This window comes from Nothobranchius furzeri, chromosome 13 (assembly GCF_043380555.1).
Source record: "Nothobranchius furzeri strain GRZ-AD chromosome 13, NfurGRZ-RIMD1, whole genome shotgun sequence".
NCBI classification, from domain to species: domain Eukaryota; kingdom Metazoa; phylum Chordata; class Actinopteri; order Cyprinodontiformes; family Nothobranchiidae; genus Nothobranchius; species Nothobranchius furzeri.
Window position 1 is genome coordinate 23,490,773 of NC_091753.1, and position 17,614 is coordinate 23,508,386.

General features: G+C 42.7%; 1 protein-coding gene across 7 annotated transcripts in view; it reads right to left on the reverse strand.

Moving 5' to 3' along the window:
• Nucleotides 1-17,614, reverse strand: part of bcas3 (BCAS3 microtubule associated cell migration factor) — a 458,753-nt gene that overhangs the window by 366,565 nt on the left and 74,574 nt on the right. The window lies entirely within an intron of this gene.

A 17,614-nucleotide genomic window follows, 5' to 3' on the forward strand; every position in this document is an offset into this window, starting at 1 on the left:
AGCTTCCTCTCGCTCTCCAAAGCTCTCAACCCCTCTCCCCACCACTTCTTTCATTCTTCCTCGTCTCGCTGTCCGGGGCAGGCCCCGCCCACCCGGTGGCTGGAGAGTCTGGCCTCTGGCTCTCTGACAGATGAAACTTGGCCGCTGAATTCTGGCCAGAGTCGGTATTTCTCTTTTGCTGATGGTGGAGTCTGGGCTCCAGAAAACTAACGGCTCAGAGGCTGCAGCTTTGTGAGTGTGCATGTGCCCGAGGACTGGGGATTTTTGCCACAATGTTGAAATACAGAGGCGCTTGCTGAGAGGCGTCGCTCGGTTAGCCCGCAGGGAGGCCAAATTAAAAAGCAGCTGAGCCACTCGGCGGGTGAAAAGAGAGGGTTTCGGGGAAACCAGAGGCTGGCCAGAGCCACATTTGACACGTCCTATTTATAACACCTTCTGGAGGTTACGGTGTCATTTGCAATGTTTTAGTACTAAAACAGTTGGCACACACACAGACGTGCACTAAACTAGAAGGGATGACCTCTAATTTGCCATGTGAGTGGGACATGTGTCCATATGAGACACGAGGGAAATGATACGATCATTTCCATAAATATCTGCTTTTGTTTTCTGCTGCTTTTCTCCCCCACATATCTTTTTGTGTTTTGCTGCAGCCTTTACCGTCCCATCTCTGACCATCCAAACAGAAAACATCTGTTGCATCCCATTAACAGTGGGAGGAGGATTCGTTTACAAAGTGGTTCAGCTAGCCATAGCATGACAACGGCAGATGGGACAGTAGGGTAGAGGAGAAATAGTAAGAGCTGAAGACAAAGAAAAGAGAGAATGGTGAGGGGGGGGGAAACCTGATTTCTCTGCTCAGCAACATAGAAAACCACAACAAAACTCGTGCACTTTTTAATTAACAGCATTATGCTTTGAAAGTTGGGGAAATCTTAAATTATAACCATACGGAGGGCATAAAGCTTACAAGATGGAGTGGTTGGGGAATCTGGGTTGCTCTGCTGTTAACAGGATGAATAAACTTTAGACAAAATGTGCTCAGCACAAAAATGAAAGACTACCTCTCATTAGACAAAGCTTTATTTTGAGATCTGGCGCTGTAGCAGACGGGCAGGACTTTGTGTGTGTTGGAAGTTGTTAAGCAGGCTGAACCGATAAAACACACCATCACTCTGTATTCTAACACACGCCGAGATGTGTTTGTGCTCCTACGGACACTCCGACCACCTACTAACCATATGGAATCAGTTTTCCACCTACAACTCTCCCACCACCCAGTCTTTCATCTGCTGCACGCCAACATCCACTTTAACCTCTAATCTTACTTTACCTGTTGGGTTCAATCACAACATGTTTTACTCGCCATGTTTAGACAAAGTTAGCTCATCATCAAATTAATAGCCGGTACAGCTCAACCTCTTCCATTAACTCCTGCTCATTCCCAGCCAGAGCATTCCATGTCCCAAAAATCAGTTCAACATTCTGTGGATCAGACAGTCAAAGCCTCCACCCTGGTCTGCTGTATGATCCACAATGCACCGGACTCTTCATGTTCCTTCTGTGGGTCCACAGTGGGACAGGCCCACGTATCCAACCACCAGGCACTCGAATTCCAGTGCAGGCACCGGGCTGGAAAACTGGCACCCCTCCAGGCCGGGAACTTTGGATTTTCTCCAGGCCGGGTTCTCATACTCATACGCTAAACTCATAAAAAGGATTTTATGGCAACGCTTTGTCTCGCCCAACACCTAGGATGAATTAACCATGGGAGGCCCTATCAGATTCTAGGATCTTTAGGGTACTCTGCCACTTTAAGGTAGTGGCTTCATGGAAGGTATCAACCAATCCCTAATCCTAATCCATAAATGGACAAACATTTTTATCAGGAGACCCAAACATACAATATCTTAATTGGAGCAGCTATTGAATATTTTAGTATTTGAATATTCTACCAAATCATCTGTCGATTAATCGAATATTCTATTTGACGATGTTTCAAGTGAAGCCAGATTGCGGACATGCAGCTAAAAACTATGAAAATAAAACAACAAATTATAAAAGGCTTAATAATATGTATTAAACCGGTGCAGTCTAGTTTCCTCTTTCCCATCTGATATTGACGATTTCCCTCTTTCCTATTCATTTTCTCTTTCCCTTTACTTACATTTTTAATCACAATTTTTATTTGTATTTTTCTCATTGTAACCATGTTTTTTAAAAATGTACTTAACTATTTTTTAATATTTACATTTTTTTGTTTTTGTGAAGCGCCTGGTGATTTTTCCCCGTGTCTTTCTTTCTATCTTTTACTAAGCCATGTAGTAAAAAGTTTCCTATACAAGGATACATTTCATTAACATGTTAGGTTTGTATTAATGTCACTCATCCTAATCAAGACAGCATATCTAAATAAATCCATATATGATCAGTAGAATTAAATTATTTCAATAACATGTTCAGTAATAAGCTACTGGAAATGCTAATAACATTTCATTTTTACTGGTAACAATGTAATGGTGGCATATATATTTTATTGAGTATGAGTTGGCAATGATCCAGTCTAAATTGTATTCAAAGATAGACGTGTTTGTGAATTATAGGCTACAACGGCTTGCCATAGCCCTGTTGTGGTGTGTGGAGGAGACTCAAAGCGATAACCTGACACTAGGTAGATCCTGCGGTTCTGCTCCATAGGGCCACAGGCTGCAGATATCCACAAATTAACAGGATGGTTGGGAGTTTAGTCCTTCACAACATCATTATAGTCAGGTGTGCTCATAAGTGGTCCGCAGGTGCGCATGCGCTATCAAAATAAATAATGCGCACCTGAAAAAAGCTGCAGAACGCATTTGCACACCTAAGATTTTGTGGAGGAAGAAAGACATTTCTGAAGCATTTTAAAGATGTCCAAGAAGCAAGCTCCATTAAGTAATTATTTTGGTGTTCCTCCGCCTCCAAAAAAAATGTCAGACTGAGTCGGAACCACAAAAGAAAAGAGTATTTACGGAGAAGTGGCTGCAGGAGGTCGGCTGGCTTCAAACAAACGATGAACGCACAGAGATGTGGTGCAGATCATGCCGTGAAAATCCCACCTTGGCAGACAAAAACAGCGCCTTTTACATAGGCACTAAAAACTTCAATCATCCAGCGTTTGATAAACATACTAACAGCAGAGAACATGAGAAAATTGTCCTCTGCTGTGTGTGAACTGGAGGAAGCCAGTCAGGATAGTGAGGAGGATGATGACAGTCTATAGAAATAAAAACGGCATTTATGCCATTTTAAAAACTTCAGTGCTCTGAAACAGTAATTTTGTTAAGTGCTTTTTTATTCATTTTATTTGATTTTTGTTATCACAAAAGCAGCCGTTTACATATTGTGTTTTACATTCAGACAATTCAGTCATGTTATTTGAAAATTAGAAGGTTTAAGTTAAGCTGGCAATATGTACCTGTTGTACTTATTGTTTTCAGTCAAAATTAAAATATGTTGCATCATCAACGCGCTACTCTGTTTTGTTCCTAGTGTGAGTTGGGTTAAGAATTACGTGCATTAAAAAATGTGAGGACCAAGCAACAACCATAGGTTCTCCCCTGAGTACCACCCCAAAAATATTATGAACACCCCTGATTATAGTCACCAAGTCACTTCCACACCATGGGTCTCCAGAAGAATGAAAAAATTAATGCAGGTCAATGGAGCAAAAAACGTTATTTTCTAATGCGCTTTGCCTTACGCCCTGGATCACACATATGTTGTACTGCAATTTAAATGAAAATTATTGATGGGTGTTTCGACCACGTCAGTCACGTACTTTGAGATTTATCAGCTTGTAAAAGATCGTAATTACCATGACTACAAAGTAGAAATCGGCACGTCACATATGTGACGTCACCACATAATCTCCTCTGCACAAAGTAGCTGCTACTTACCAAATGACCAGATTTATGGTGGTTCTTTCCTCCTGTGGGAAGTATGCTGAACTTACAGCCATTTTCCCTCAGTTTTCTCCGTGTCTGGTTCGATGACATCACTATCGTGATGCGTATTTGTAGTCCTGGGCTTATTTTAACAAAAAACCTAAAATACCGTTCCCCTGTTTGAAAATAAGCTCGTTCTTGGTATCAAAATGCGTCTTTAAAATTCACGGACATCATATGTGAAATCCATGGCACAAAACAAGCGGAATTAGAAAATGGCATTTTTAGCCCCGTTGACTTGCATTCACTTTTTCGTTCTTCCGAGAAACCATGATGCGGAAGTGACTTAGGCTCCCTATTCTGAACCCCACTTGATTGTGAGCATGCTACATGCTAGCATTAGAGTTAGCCAATCTGCCCTTAGTTTAACTCTTGATCCCAAACTTTGGACAGTTTCTGCCGTCTACAATGGGTTGTGCCTTTGCGGGTTTATCTATTTTCTTCCACAGCAGCTACATTACCACATTGTGCTCCAGTAAAATTTGTTCAGACTGTGGAACGCACATTTAACAAAACTTTGAATCAGTAAAAAAATTATTTGAAGAATTTAATGAATCAAACCATTCGATGATTTGTTTCAGCCCTCATCTTAATTTTTTCAAGCAGAAAAACCTTCATGCTAAAAATACTAAAATCTGTGTTACAAAAGTATTCAAAGAAATAAAAGAACGAGTAATTTCCTTATATTTTACAGCCATCACTTTCATAGGAATTAGAAAAAAATTATAATTTTAAAGTCTAATACCCATCAACTGGTCTACACAATTCTCTGCCTTCAAACTTCATTCAGATCAAAAGATAAAAGGCGGCAATGGAAAGGAGAGCAGAAGAGTGGGTGGGGGTATGCTTCATTTGATGTACAGTGGGGTGAAACCAAGAGTTGTGTTTTTCTATGTGCACCACAGGCAGACCACCTGTGAGCACTTAGATATTAATAGATATGAAAAAAGGTGTTTGTGTGTGGCTAACCTAGCTGACAAGCTGCTATTAGTTTGATATTACTACGCTGGAACGCCGGCGCTTTTAACAGGGCAAAAGTCATCCGACTTTAAAGTTGTGCTGACACACAAAGGCAGGCAGCGTAGCGGTCAAGTTCACAAAGCGTGACCGTTCTCAAGGCAGAGCTTCAGGCTTGTTCTTTCATCAACTTAAGCGGAAAACACACTACTTAGGGCCATTTTATGGAGCATTTACATATTGTTGTTTTCAAAGGAGCGGTTTCTGCTGGTATTTTTCTTAGCCCAGAAGGTTGTTCAACAAGTAGAGTTCCAGATCATAAAGCTACATAAAACACTTCTGGTATAAATTCCCCAAAAATCCAACAGCAGCCGGAGAAGATTTTTAGAGTCGTGGTGAAAATCTCCCGCCAACAGGTCTGGTCTCTCCACCTCCTGCTGATAAATACGTAGAATTTACATTTCTAATAACTGACGGGATCCACGTAAACAGTAATAGCCGTTTGCTGCCGAAGGCTTCGCCGTACCTTGGTTGTGACTGAAGATAAAGAAGGTGACATAAAACACATGGCTACATCTTCAAATGCATTTGTGATACCTGCTTATGCGAGGCAAACATCTTCAAAACAAATAAATGGTATGATAATATATTTATATGTTATCATTGACATCAAAAAACTAAAGTATATATATAACATTTTTGTACCAGAACAAAATGACTTTCCAGAATAACAATCTACAGATTTGACTGAAACACAGGCATATACCACCTTTAGAGCTGCTTTTTAGGGAAATTCCAGCCTTCAGTATTGACCGATACACAAAACCAGGAGGCAGCAGTGCAGGGGTTCTGCTGTCCTCCTGGTTTTGTGTAGTTTTAACCCCTGTTCCTTTGGATTTGTTTGAGTTTTAAACTTTGGTTTGGTTTTTAACTCTTAGTAGAAGTTTGGGATGATCCAGTGGGATCTTTTGTGTGTTTGGGTTTTAAGGTTAACTTGGGTTGTGCAATTTTACTGACTTTGGTTTTAAACACCTTCGTGTGGGTAAAGCTTTTAAAATAAGCTTTTACCAGGTGTTTTAGTTTGTAAATTGTTTGGGACTTTTATCAACTTCGGGCTTTTAGAACACCTTCGTTTCGGGAAACTTTTAATATAAGTTTCTACCAGGTGTTTTTATAGTTGATAATTCGTGATGTTAACCTTGTAGAGAGATCTGTTTGCTTGTGTTTTAATACCTTTTTGTACGAATAAACCCATTTTAAACTCCGCCGCTAGTTCTTATGTTACCCCCATCCTTCACATTTTTACCAACACATGTCGGGGTTGTAACAATTAGGGTCACTGAAAAAAATAAATCTCTTCTTCTCAAAATTCTGAAATTAACGAGAAAAATCTGAACTCAGAGACTAAAATTAAGATTTTTTCTGAGATTAAAGTGAGGATTTTTTTCTATAAATAACTATAAAACATTTAAATTTTAAGATGTAGGAACTTCATAATTGTAAGAATGTTTGCACAAAGTGGATATTTGGTTTTCTATGGGATGTTGATATTTGTGTAAAATTCAGTACAGAAACAATCTAAACTTATTTCTGGCACTTTCAGTGTCATTCCTTTATGGAAATGCAATTAAATAATTCCATGAATATGTTGAAATGCTGCTTAAATCTGCACGTTTTAATATATCTGTAATTAAAAACATGATTTATTTCTTGATGAGTCATTAGGAGTCATTGAGGAAAATCCACAGAGGGCCACAGGTAGCAGAACTCCTGGTTTAACTTTTCTGTGACTTTCTCCAATAAAGACACCAACTACGTGGTGCCTATTGTTTTGTATTTTAATTATTATTTTTTTAGCTAAAACAGTCTAAAAAATTGTCTTTGACTCCAATCACATAAAGTGAATTACAATTAAAAATTGCAATGATAGAAGTTTCAAGACTTGTTTTATTTTTTTAATCTGAGGCTCACACAGTCTTACAGATACAAAACTTTTGCTGATCTTTAAACTGAAAAAATCCAATTTGACTTTATTTTCCTTTAGAAGGATACAAAAAATGTAATATTCTTCAGGTAAGCAGTAAAAATCACATGTTTTGTGCGATAAATAAACGTCTCAATATATTTTGTGATTTTCTGTTATTAAAGCATCCACTGAAATTTATGTATAGAAAAAGAGACTAAAAACAACTGAGAACGATGATAACTAATCTGAGAAATGTTAGCTAAAATAACATGAGACTTAGTGTAACCCAGCCATCTATTTCCAAGGCAACTGCTGAACAAGTCAACACGACGTTTACAGAGTAAATACAGTAAATCACATCAGAGCCAGCTGTGAGTGCTAATTACTATCTTGGTGTGAAGACACAACTCAATCCAAGCTAAATGTGTGGCTATAAATGTGCGGCTAAGCTGCCCGTGTTTGGGAATTCCCCTCGTGTTGAACATGTGTGTGTGGGTCTCGGGTTTTCAGCCTGCTTTCTTTCACACATCAGTGAGACAGCGAGGCAGAGTTATTGCACCACGGAGAGCCGCCTTCATGGCACAGCTGCTCGGATGGTCAGGCACGACAGGCCAGGCTATTCATTAGACCGGCATGTTACTAAACCAGGGCTCTGGTTTATGGGACAGTTCTGTGTGGGGAGAGATTCAGCCTTGATTCATCTGAAATTACCCCAAGCTTTGATGGGATATTCAAAACTTCCATTTTCAGAACATTTTAAAAGACTACAAAAAGCCTGCTTTTTATGGGATAGAAAAAGGTAATGAGAGAGCATTTACCCCGCTGGAGGATGGACACACAGCCAGGTCCAGAAAACCTTGGACACCAACATGGTTTCTGTTGTTTTAGTGGCTTAGCAAAATATATTCAGCATTGTGGGTTTGAAGGACAAACATCTTCTCCATCCGGATTGGAAAAGCCTCCTCATCAATTACATCAACAATAGAACCAAATAAAGCAGATACCAACATTTACAGGCTCTTTCAGACGTGTGGGAAAATGATTCCGTTCGAGTTTTAGCTGGTTTATTACCTGTACACAAGTGTTGTGTGAGGATTCTGAAGCTTTTGTGGCGAATGTAAAAATCTGGTAGAATATAACCTAAAAAAGGCCTAAAAAACCTAAAGACTTAGGATAGACTGGAGATCCAACAAGACCCAATAATAGAGCTGCTTAGCGTAGAGCCATCTGGGGCTGAGTACTTCAAGGAACCAGGTTGTGTCTGACACAAATAATAATTGATGATCTAGTCCACTTAGCTAGTCAGTAGAACTAACTTCTACTAACTAGAGGGGATGGTCAGTATGGCCACTTTGAACAGTAAAGGAGAGGAACTCTGACCCAGAGAGAGCTGGTCTCAGACCACCGGGTTCATCAAAAATCAGACATTAACATCATCAGTATGAGTGACCTGGCCTGACCCTACTGTCTCAGTATAAAGACTGATGTTCTGTTTCATTCGGCCTGCTTGCTGCATTTGTTAATATTGTATAGACTTTTGTTTTCACTGTTTGTATATATTTGATATTTTATATTTCTTCTTTTCAGGGATTAAAGAAAAATAGTATTTTAGCTCTGATGCATTTGCAGAAATGTCTCTAATGTACATGACTCCTGCCGGATGAATAAAGTACGGAGAATGCCTTTTAAATTTACCTTCCACTCTATGTGGCTGAGTCTAAGCCCAGTGGAAAGAAGAGAAAGCTGCTGCCTTTTCCTGCTCCAGCGAGGGCCTTATTCTATTAGATTTTTTTTATTGCAACGAGTCCAGGTATCAGTGTTGAGAGTAACGGCGTTTAAGTATAACAGCATTACTAAGGGTGGTAAGAGCCGGTAAGAAATGGCCAAAGTTAACATACACGTGCATGTGGTGTGCGTGCACTCAATCTCATGCACACACAGCGGGCTTCCGGTTGCTAGGTGTTGTCGTCGTCGTCTTCCTCCGCTTAACCGGGTCCGGGTCGCGGGGGCAGCATCCCAACTAGGGAGCTCCAGACCATCCTCTTCCCAGCCACCTCCACCAGTTCCTCCGGCAGGACCCCAAGGCGTTCCTGGACCAGATTAGAGATGTAACCTCTCCAACGTGTCCTGGGTCGACCCGGGGGCCTCCTGCCAGCAGGACATGTCCGAAACACCTCCCCAGGGACGTGTCCAGGAGGCATCCTGACCAGATGCCCAAACCACCTCAACTGATTCCTTTCGATCCGGAGGAGCAGCGGTTCTACTTCGAGTCCCTCCCGAATGTCCGAGCTCCTCACCCTATCTCTAAGGCTGAGCCCGGCCACCCTACGGAGGAAACTAATTTTGGCCGCTTGTATTCGCGATCTCGTTCTTTCGGTCATTACCCAAAGCTCATGACCATAGGTGGGGATTGGGACGTAGATCGACTGGCAAATCGAGAGCCTGGCTTTCTGGCTCAGCTCCCTCTTCACCACGACAGATCGTCTCAGCGTCCGCATCACTGCAGATGCCAAACCAATCCGCCTGTCGATCTCCCGATCCCTCCTACCCTCACTCTTGAATAAGACCCCGAGATACTTAAACTCCTCCACTTGAGGCAGGATCTCTCTCCCGACCCGGAGTTGGCACGCCACCCTTTCCCGGTCAAGAACCATTGTCTCAGATTTGGAGGTGCTGATCCTCATCCCAGCCGCTTCACACTCGGCCACGAACCTACCCAGCAAGAGCTGAAGGTCAGAGCTGGATAAAGCTAGGAGGACCACATCATCCGCAAAAAGCAGAGACAAGATTTTCCTGCCATCAAACTCGACACACTCCACACCACGGCTGCACCAAGAAATTCTGTCCATAAAGGTTATGAACATAACCAGTGACAAAGTGCAGCCCTGGCGGAGTCCAACCCTCACCGGGAACAGGTCCGACTTACTACCGGCTATGCGGACCAAACTCACGCTCCTCTGGTAAAGGGACTGAATGGCCCTTAACAAAAGGCCACCCACCCCATACTCCTGGAGCGTCCCCCACAGGGTGCCCCTGGGGACACGGTCATAAGCCTTCTCCAAATCCACAAAACACATAAGGATTGGTTGGGGAAACCCCCATGCCCCCTCCATCACCCTTGCAAGGGTATAGAGCTAGTCCACAGTTCCACGGCCAGGACGAAAACCACATTGCTCCTCCTCAATCTGAGATTCAACTATCGATTGGACCCTCCTCTCCAGTACCTTGGAGTAGACCTTTCCAGGGAGGCTGAGGAGTGTGATCCCCCTATAGTTGGAACATACCCTCAGGTCACCCTTCTTAAAGATGGGGACCCCCACCCCGGTCTGTCACTCCACAGGAACTGCCCCCGATGGCCACGCAATGTTGCAGAGACGTGTCAACCACGACAGCCCTACCATATCCATAGCCTTGAGATACCCAGGACGAATCCCATCCACCTCCGGGGCTCCGCCGCTGTGTAGTTGTTGGACTACCTCAGCAACTTCTGCCCCCAGAGATTGGACAGTCCATCCCCAGGTCTCCTGGCTCTGGCTCCTCCTCGGAATGCGCGTAGGTGGGATTGAGGAGCTACTCAAAGTATTCCTTCCACCCCCCGACTATAGCCCCAGTTGACGTCAGCAGCTCCCCATCCCCACTGTAAACAGTGTGAGCGAGTTGCTGCCTCCCTCTCCTGAGGCGCAGAACAGTTTGCCAGAACCTCTTTGGAGCAGATCGATAGTCTTTCTCCATGGCCTCACCAAACTCCTCCCATGCCCAAGATTTTGTCTCGGCAACTGCCACTGCTGCACCCCGCTTGGCTATCCGGTACTCGTCTGCTGCCTCCAGAGACCCACAGACCAGCCACGCCCTGTAGGCCTCCTCCTACAGCCTGACGGCTCCCCGAACCTCTGGTGTCCACCAGCAGGTACGGGGGTTGCCACCACGACTGGCACCGACCACCTTGAGACCACAGCTAGCAACAGCCGCCTCAACAATCGATGAGTGGAACAAGGCCCACTCGGAGTCAATGTCCCCCACTGCTCTCGGGACGCGGTCAAAGCTCTGCCGGAGGTGGGAGTTGAAGACCGTCTTGACAGGTTCTTCTGCCAAGCATTCCCAGCAGACCCTCACTATGCATTTGAGTCTGCCAGGTCTACGCGGCATCTTCCCCTGCCATCTGATCCAACTCACCACCAGGTGGTGATCAGTTGACAGCTCTGCTCCTCTCTTCACTCGGGTGTCCAAAACATACGGCCACAGGTAAGATGATACGACTACAAAGTCTATCATCGACCTGCGACTTAGGCTGCCCTGGTACCAAGTGCACCGATGGGCATCCTTAAGTTAGAACATGATGTTCGTTATGGCCAAACTGCGGCTTGCACAGAAGTCCAATAATGAAACACCACTCGAGTTCAGATCAGGCGGTCCGTTCCTCCCAGTCACACCCCTCCAAGTCATGCTGTCATTGCCCACATGAGCACTGAAGTCCCCCAGCAGGACAATGGAGTCACTTGATGGAGCACTATCTAGCACTCATCCCAGGGACTCCAAAAAGGGTGGGTAATCTGAACTGATATTTGGCGCATAAGCACAAACAACAGTCAGGGCCCATTCCCCGACCCGAAGGCGCAGGGAACCTACCCTCTCGTCGCCCAGGGTAAACCCAGGGTAAACCCCAACACACAGGCAGTTTATAGTGGTTCTTTCCTCCTGAAGGAAGGTTTTGAAATTCTTTGAACTTACAGCCATTTTCCTTTGTTTTTCTCCATGTCTGGTTCAATGACGCAATGCGCATTTGTAGTCCTGGACTTATTTTCACACAAAACCTAAAATAACATTTCCCCCTGTTTGAAAAGAAGCGCTTTCTTGGTATGAAAATGCGCCTTTAAATTTCACTGACATAATATTGGGGAAATCCATGACACATAACAATGGGATTAGAAAATAGCGTTTTTAGCCCCATTGACTTGCATTTATCTTTCTGTTCTTCCGGTGACCCGTGGTTCGGAAGTAGATGGGCGTGACTTAGGCTGCTTATAGATATTATAATTAAGGATATCCATAATAATAAATGTACTAGTAGGAATTAAGTTTGAGACATCTCAGAATCACTAAAATCCTAAACTGGACAATTTAACATTTATTAGTTAGACTGGATATGAATTCCAGATATCTATAATTCTATTGTTCCAAGTAGAAATTAACATTCCAGATATCCTTAAGAACATTCTTACTGAACAAACATTTCAAATGTTCACTCTAGATAGTAAAAATAATTCAGTTGAAAGTTCTTTGATGTCATAAATATTATACAACATAACTGAGATATACAACATAAAAGTAATGTCAAAGTTACTTTGCTAGGTAACTAATTACTTTTACAATGTGGTAACTGAGTTAACTAAATGACTTTTTGGAGAAAATAATTTGTAACTATAACTGATTAATTTTTAATGTAAGATGCCCAACACTGCCAGGTACAAGAACTACAGTATTCTGCTTTATCAGAGCCCACAAGTACCTAGTGAGTACCACATGAGTACTGATAGCTACGACACACATCCATGGATACCCCAGAATTCACTAGTATTCTTCACTCACACAAAAAAGGAAATAAAAACAAACACAACCTAAACCCCTCACTGAGTGGTGCTACAGCTTGTGAATGATCAACTGATAGAAAAGATCAAAGAGTACCGATAAAAGTTTTACAGTAGAAGCAGCAGTGGTTACTGATTTGTGTATTTTTAACACTTGTAAACGAACTCAATACAGATTGATGTAAAGAACAACAAGCGTGTAGGAAGAGGTCTGAGAGGCCAGACAGCAGTGTGTTAGTTAAACCAACCACTCCACCTAGTGCCAGCCGGTCAGAACAAACACTCAACATCCCAGCCATCAGCACAGAACGACGGCTGAACCCAGCTTTGGCCCAGCAGTCGTTCAGGATGACCAGAGGTACGAGAGTGAACCAGCACACACGCTGCAGCTGTTAAAGACAGCACTTCATCTGTGAGCCTCTAATTACACTGCTAGGAATAGATGCACAAACCAACAAAGCAGCAGCCACCACACAAAAACGGGTAACCTCTGCTCCACCCTCTACAGAGCCTCCAGCACACACCAGCCAACCAGATTCTTACATAACTCCTCTCAGCATGGTCAGACTTCTCCAGATTGAGTATCATAACTGGTCTTTGTTCCATCCAACTCTCATCATGATACCACCTGTGAGCTCAGCCTCAGTAAGACATGAAAGAGAGCTTAGTATAAACCTGTCCCAACCCCCACCGCCGCCCCCACTCCCAGTCCAATAGACTGGTCACTCAGATCTGGATACCAATCGCCTCAGACGCCTCCAGTTATGAGACACAACAGGCAGCTTAAACAAAGTAATGAAAGTCAGCCCAGAATAACAACAAGCTCGAGTTACACTTCATCTCAACCCAACTGACCTGAGTTCATGTTCTAATTGCTGGGAAATCTGTGTATTTTGGCAACATGTTGGTGGGTTTTGCAGTTGAAATCAAGAAGTTGTTTTATTTGGATTTGGGACAGAATATGCAAGTTAGAAGTATTAAAAGTGCTTTTTAAAGGCGAGGGTGACCTACAGACAGGATGGCAGTTCAACCAACACAGGGACAACTCTCCAACCTTCACAATCATGAAGGTCCACATCCCAGGACTCCTCATCAAAATTCTAAGAATGCATTTATTAGACGAAACCAACATAAATCAGCTTGGAGAAGCCGGAAACATGTCTTATAACTCAGATTTTTACATCAACAACGCAACACTCAACATTTGGCTTTCACCAACCATCATTACAGCACTCCTGATGTTGGCGGAGCTCAAATGGCTCTCAGAAGGAAAACAACTATATTTTTTATTCTTTGCTACAAAACAGCTGGTTTACAATGAACTGCATGGTGATGGGATTAAAAAAAGCTTTTCAGGTTGGGTATTAATATTCAACAGCACCACTCAGCCTCAAACAGCTCAGCACACCGCAGTGTGCATGGTTTTCCCTACCAACACCGTGACAGAAACAGAAAGTGGCAGGGCTGGGCGGTAAATCGAAAATGTATCGTTATCAAAATGTCCAACTTTTATCGAGATAATTTCTCTCATGTCAATAAATGTGATAATAAAAAAAAAGATGTGTGTAGGTTGGCAGCGATCATGTCCCTTTAAGAAGCTGTACCACCTTCAGTCACGTAAAAATGTGACTCAACGTAATACATGCGACAGCCCCATCTAGTGGACAACTTTTGTTTCTGCACATACCTGTATTATCGTCCATTTATGGTATCGAGGTAAAATCCTTAATATGTCGTGATACTGATTTTCGGCCATATCGCCCAGCCCTAGAAAGTGGGTGTGCCCCTAGTGCCATACGCATGCACGGGTGTGTGTGTGTGTGGGGGGGGGGGGGGGGGGGGGACTGGATTGTGTTTAAACTTAGTAAAAGCTTAAATAAACTTATTTTTTGTCTGAGAAATCATGATGTAAAAAACTGGATTAATTGTAATGTTCTCTATGATCTTTTACTAGAATGTAAGTAAATGTTTTATTATTTCAATGTGGGATGTTTGTTCATTTTTCACATTTATACAAAAGACCCACATAGATTTCCATAGATCAGCGTTTACATTTGATCAGAGTGTAAAAACATGATGAGTTTACTTGGTCCTTATTTAGAAATATGTATGAGTGTTGCTTGATTCAGCTTTGGTTATTGTATTGTGTAATGATTAGCCTGAATCAGATGCAATTTTATGGTATTACCAAGTGAAAAAGGAGCAAAAATGTTTCTTATTATTTCAATCTTATATTTTTATATATTAAATCAGACTTCATATATTTTTAAGACTTTGTAGATTTGTAGTTTTAAGCCTGTAAGTCCTGAAAAGCCCTAACCCACATTCATGTGCTGTCTGTCTAACAGCTCGGAAAACTTTTTGTGTATTAAAGCAAAGTTGTTGAACAAAAAGAAAATATATGCTGAGCACATTCTCAGTCATTTAGCTGAGCTGACCTGGAATGTGTTTTTGATTTTTGATGAGGAGAGGAGAGGAGGCTGGAAACAGGGTCTAGACAAGCGTGTGTGATCGGTCTAAAATTTTAATCCTGTTCCAGCACACAGACCTGCTCAGTCAGTCGTACGTCTCAGTGTGTGTGCGTGCGTGTGTGGTGTGTGTGTGTGTGTGTGTGCGTGCGTGCGTGTGTGGTGTGTGGTGTGTGTGTGTGTGTGCGTGCGTGCGTGCGTGTGTGGTGTGTGCGTGTGTGTGTGTGTGTGTGTGTGTGTGTGTGTGTGTGTGTGTGTCCTGGGGCTTTGGGGCCAGGAGGTCAGACTCATCTCTCAGCAGCTTCTTTATTAACTCTCTCTTATGCACGCATGCACATGCACACACACACACACACACACACACACACACACACACACACACACACACACACACACACACACACACACACACACACACACACACAAACACACACACACACACAAAAAAACACACACACACACACACACACAGAGGGGTTTCCCATTCACACTCACAAAAGTTCTACTATACTTTCCTTTGTTGAAGTTAGAATGAGTCAGACTCACTGAGGTTGACGTCCTCAGCAGAATATCAGTACAGGGTTATTGAAAGTTCCGCTGGCTTCAGTTATCTCAGGAAAAGCTTAAGTATGAATCCATTCACACCTTGAGGAGATGAAGGAAGTGTATTTGCTGTATGTGACTTACAGCTCTACAACACCTTGTAGGCCTTCTGCCTCCTTCTTGTACTCCGAAGGGCAGAGCAGGACTACCCAGCCACCAGACCAAGTACCAGTACTGGCCCAGGGACCATTTGGTACCAGGCAACAATCCTTTATACATACTGTGTGTGTAAAAAATAATCTGCAGAAAGTTTTTATTTTATTTTACTACAAATAAAAGAAAGAAAATGCATTGCAAAACTGTTTTGCGTGTGTAAAATACGTTGTATTAGAGAAGCTAATTGAGTTTGATCACGCGAGTGATTAGCCCCACAAGTTACAACAGTCCTGCAGGCCTTCTTGTTGTAGTGTACGTAATAAAGAGTCAGATAAATCTCATTTTGTCTTACATTTCTCCACATTTAGATGCTCAGAAACTGGACTGAGGAGTAATAAATAAAGCTTTAGACTGATGGGTTCTGGATGAACATGCTGAGAAGTCTGTGTGAGAAAGTGGAGCACTTTGGGTAACGCTTTGAGGCATGTTGGAAACTCCCTCATCATCAAAATGGATTTCCAACAACCACCAGATCAACCAAACTTTTGCACACTAAAATACACAATAAAACAACATAAAACCATCGCCACCACCAAAGAATCATGGACCTGGTCCAGTGGAGGGAGGATCAAACTTGTGATACGCTCATTCTTTGTTCATCTGGCAGCTTTGACCATCTGCAGCCCTAAAATAGAAACCTGGCCAATCGCATGGTGAATTACAGTAACCTGACCTTAAAGATAAAAACATGTGAATTACCGATTCCATGATTTGATTTTAGAAAAAGCAGGATCTGACAGTAGCATTTACTTGATTGTCGGAAGTTAGAGCTGCATCTATTGTTCCTCCCAGGATTGGTCATGGCAGATTCCTCAACAGGAAACAATGAAGAAACGTCCTTTCAAACATTGTGTGTGGTCTCGGGCACAGATGTCAGTTTTCTTGTCATTAAAGTTTTAAAAAACTTAAAACTAACCAGGATTTAACATCCCAGAGAGATGCTGACTTCAGTCGTGTATTCATAGCTTCCAGTCGCATGACTAACCTGCTACCATGGCAGGCAAACAACCAATGCAGGACCAATGCTTTACTGTTCCAACTGTATCAAACTTTCTCTATCCATGAGAGAAACACAAAGACTAGAGACAGAATTAGGGTTGTCACGGTAGCCGGTATAGCGGTAAACCCCGGTAAAAATGTTGACAATAAAAATAACCGTCCAGTTTTTAAAAAACTATATTATCTCGGTGGGTTTACCGTGGCTGCGGTTTCAGCGCGGTGACCCTTACCAGCCACCGTCGCTTCAGCTGAAGTTCCCGCGGCGCGCACACGCACTTTTTAGTTTGCAACGGCACCAAAACTTTGAAGCTGAAATAATGGCCGAAGGAGGAGACGGCAGCGCCCAGGACATCCATCAGCCCTCAAAGAAGACTAAATTGGAAGTATGGGCATATTTTGGATTTCTGAAAAACGCTGAGGGACAGTTAATAGAGGACTGCTATCCCGTTTGCAGAACGTGCAGGAAACAAGTGTCTGCAAAAGGCAGCAACACTTCGAATCTAATGGCACATCTGCGTGACCATCACCCACGTCTCCACAGCCAGTGCAAGGTAAGTTAACATTAGCATTTTAGCTGAAATGCATGACGTGAGGACTTTTGGTTGAGGGAGAATGCAACGAGTCACTATATACTGCAGCCGCAGCGTCCTCTGCCAGCATTTAAACCGTGTCACGGACACCCTGTTGCTGGATGAAGCATCGTATTTGTTGATGATGAAGAGAAATATACAATTAGTTCCTTGTCATTGATTTGTTTACTTATTCGATGCCATTTATACTTGAACATTTGGATTTGATTACACAGTGTAGTAGTTATTTTAGTAATTTGTTTAAAGTGGCTATTTATTTTAAATGCATATTTTTTAAGGTTGACTTGTACAGTGCTCAAGTCAAGTG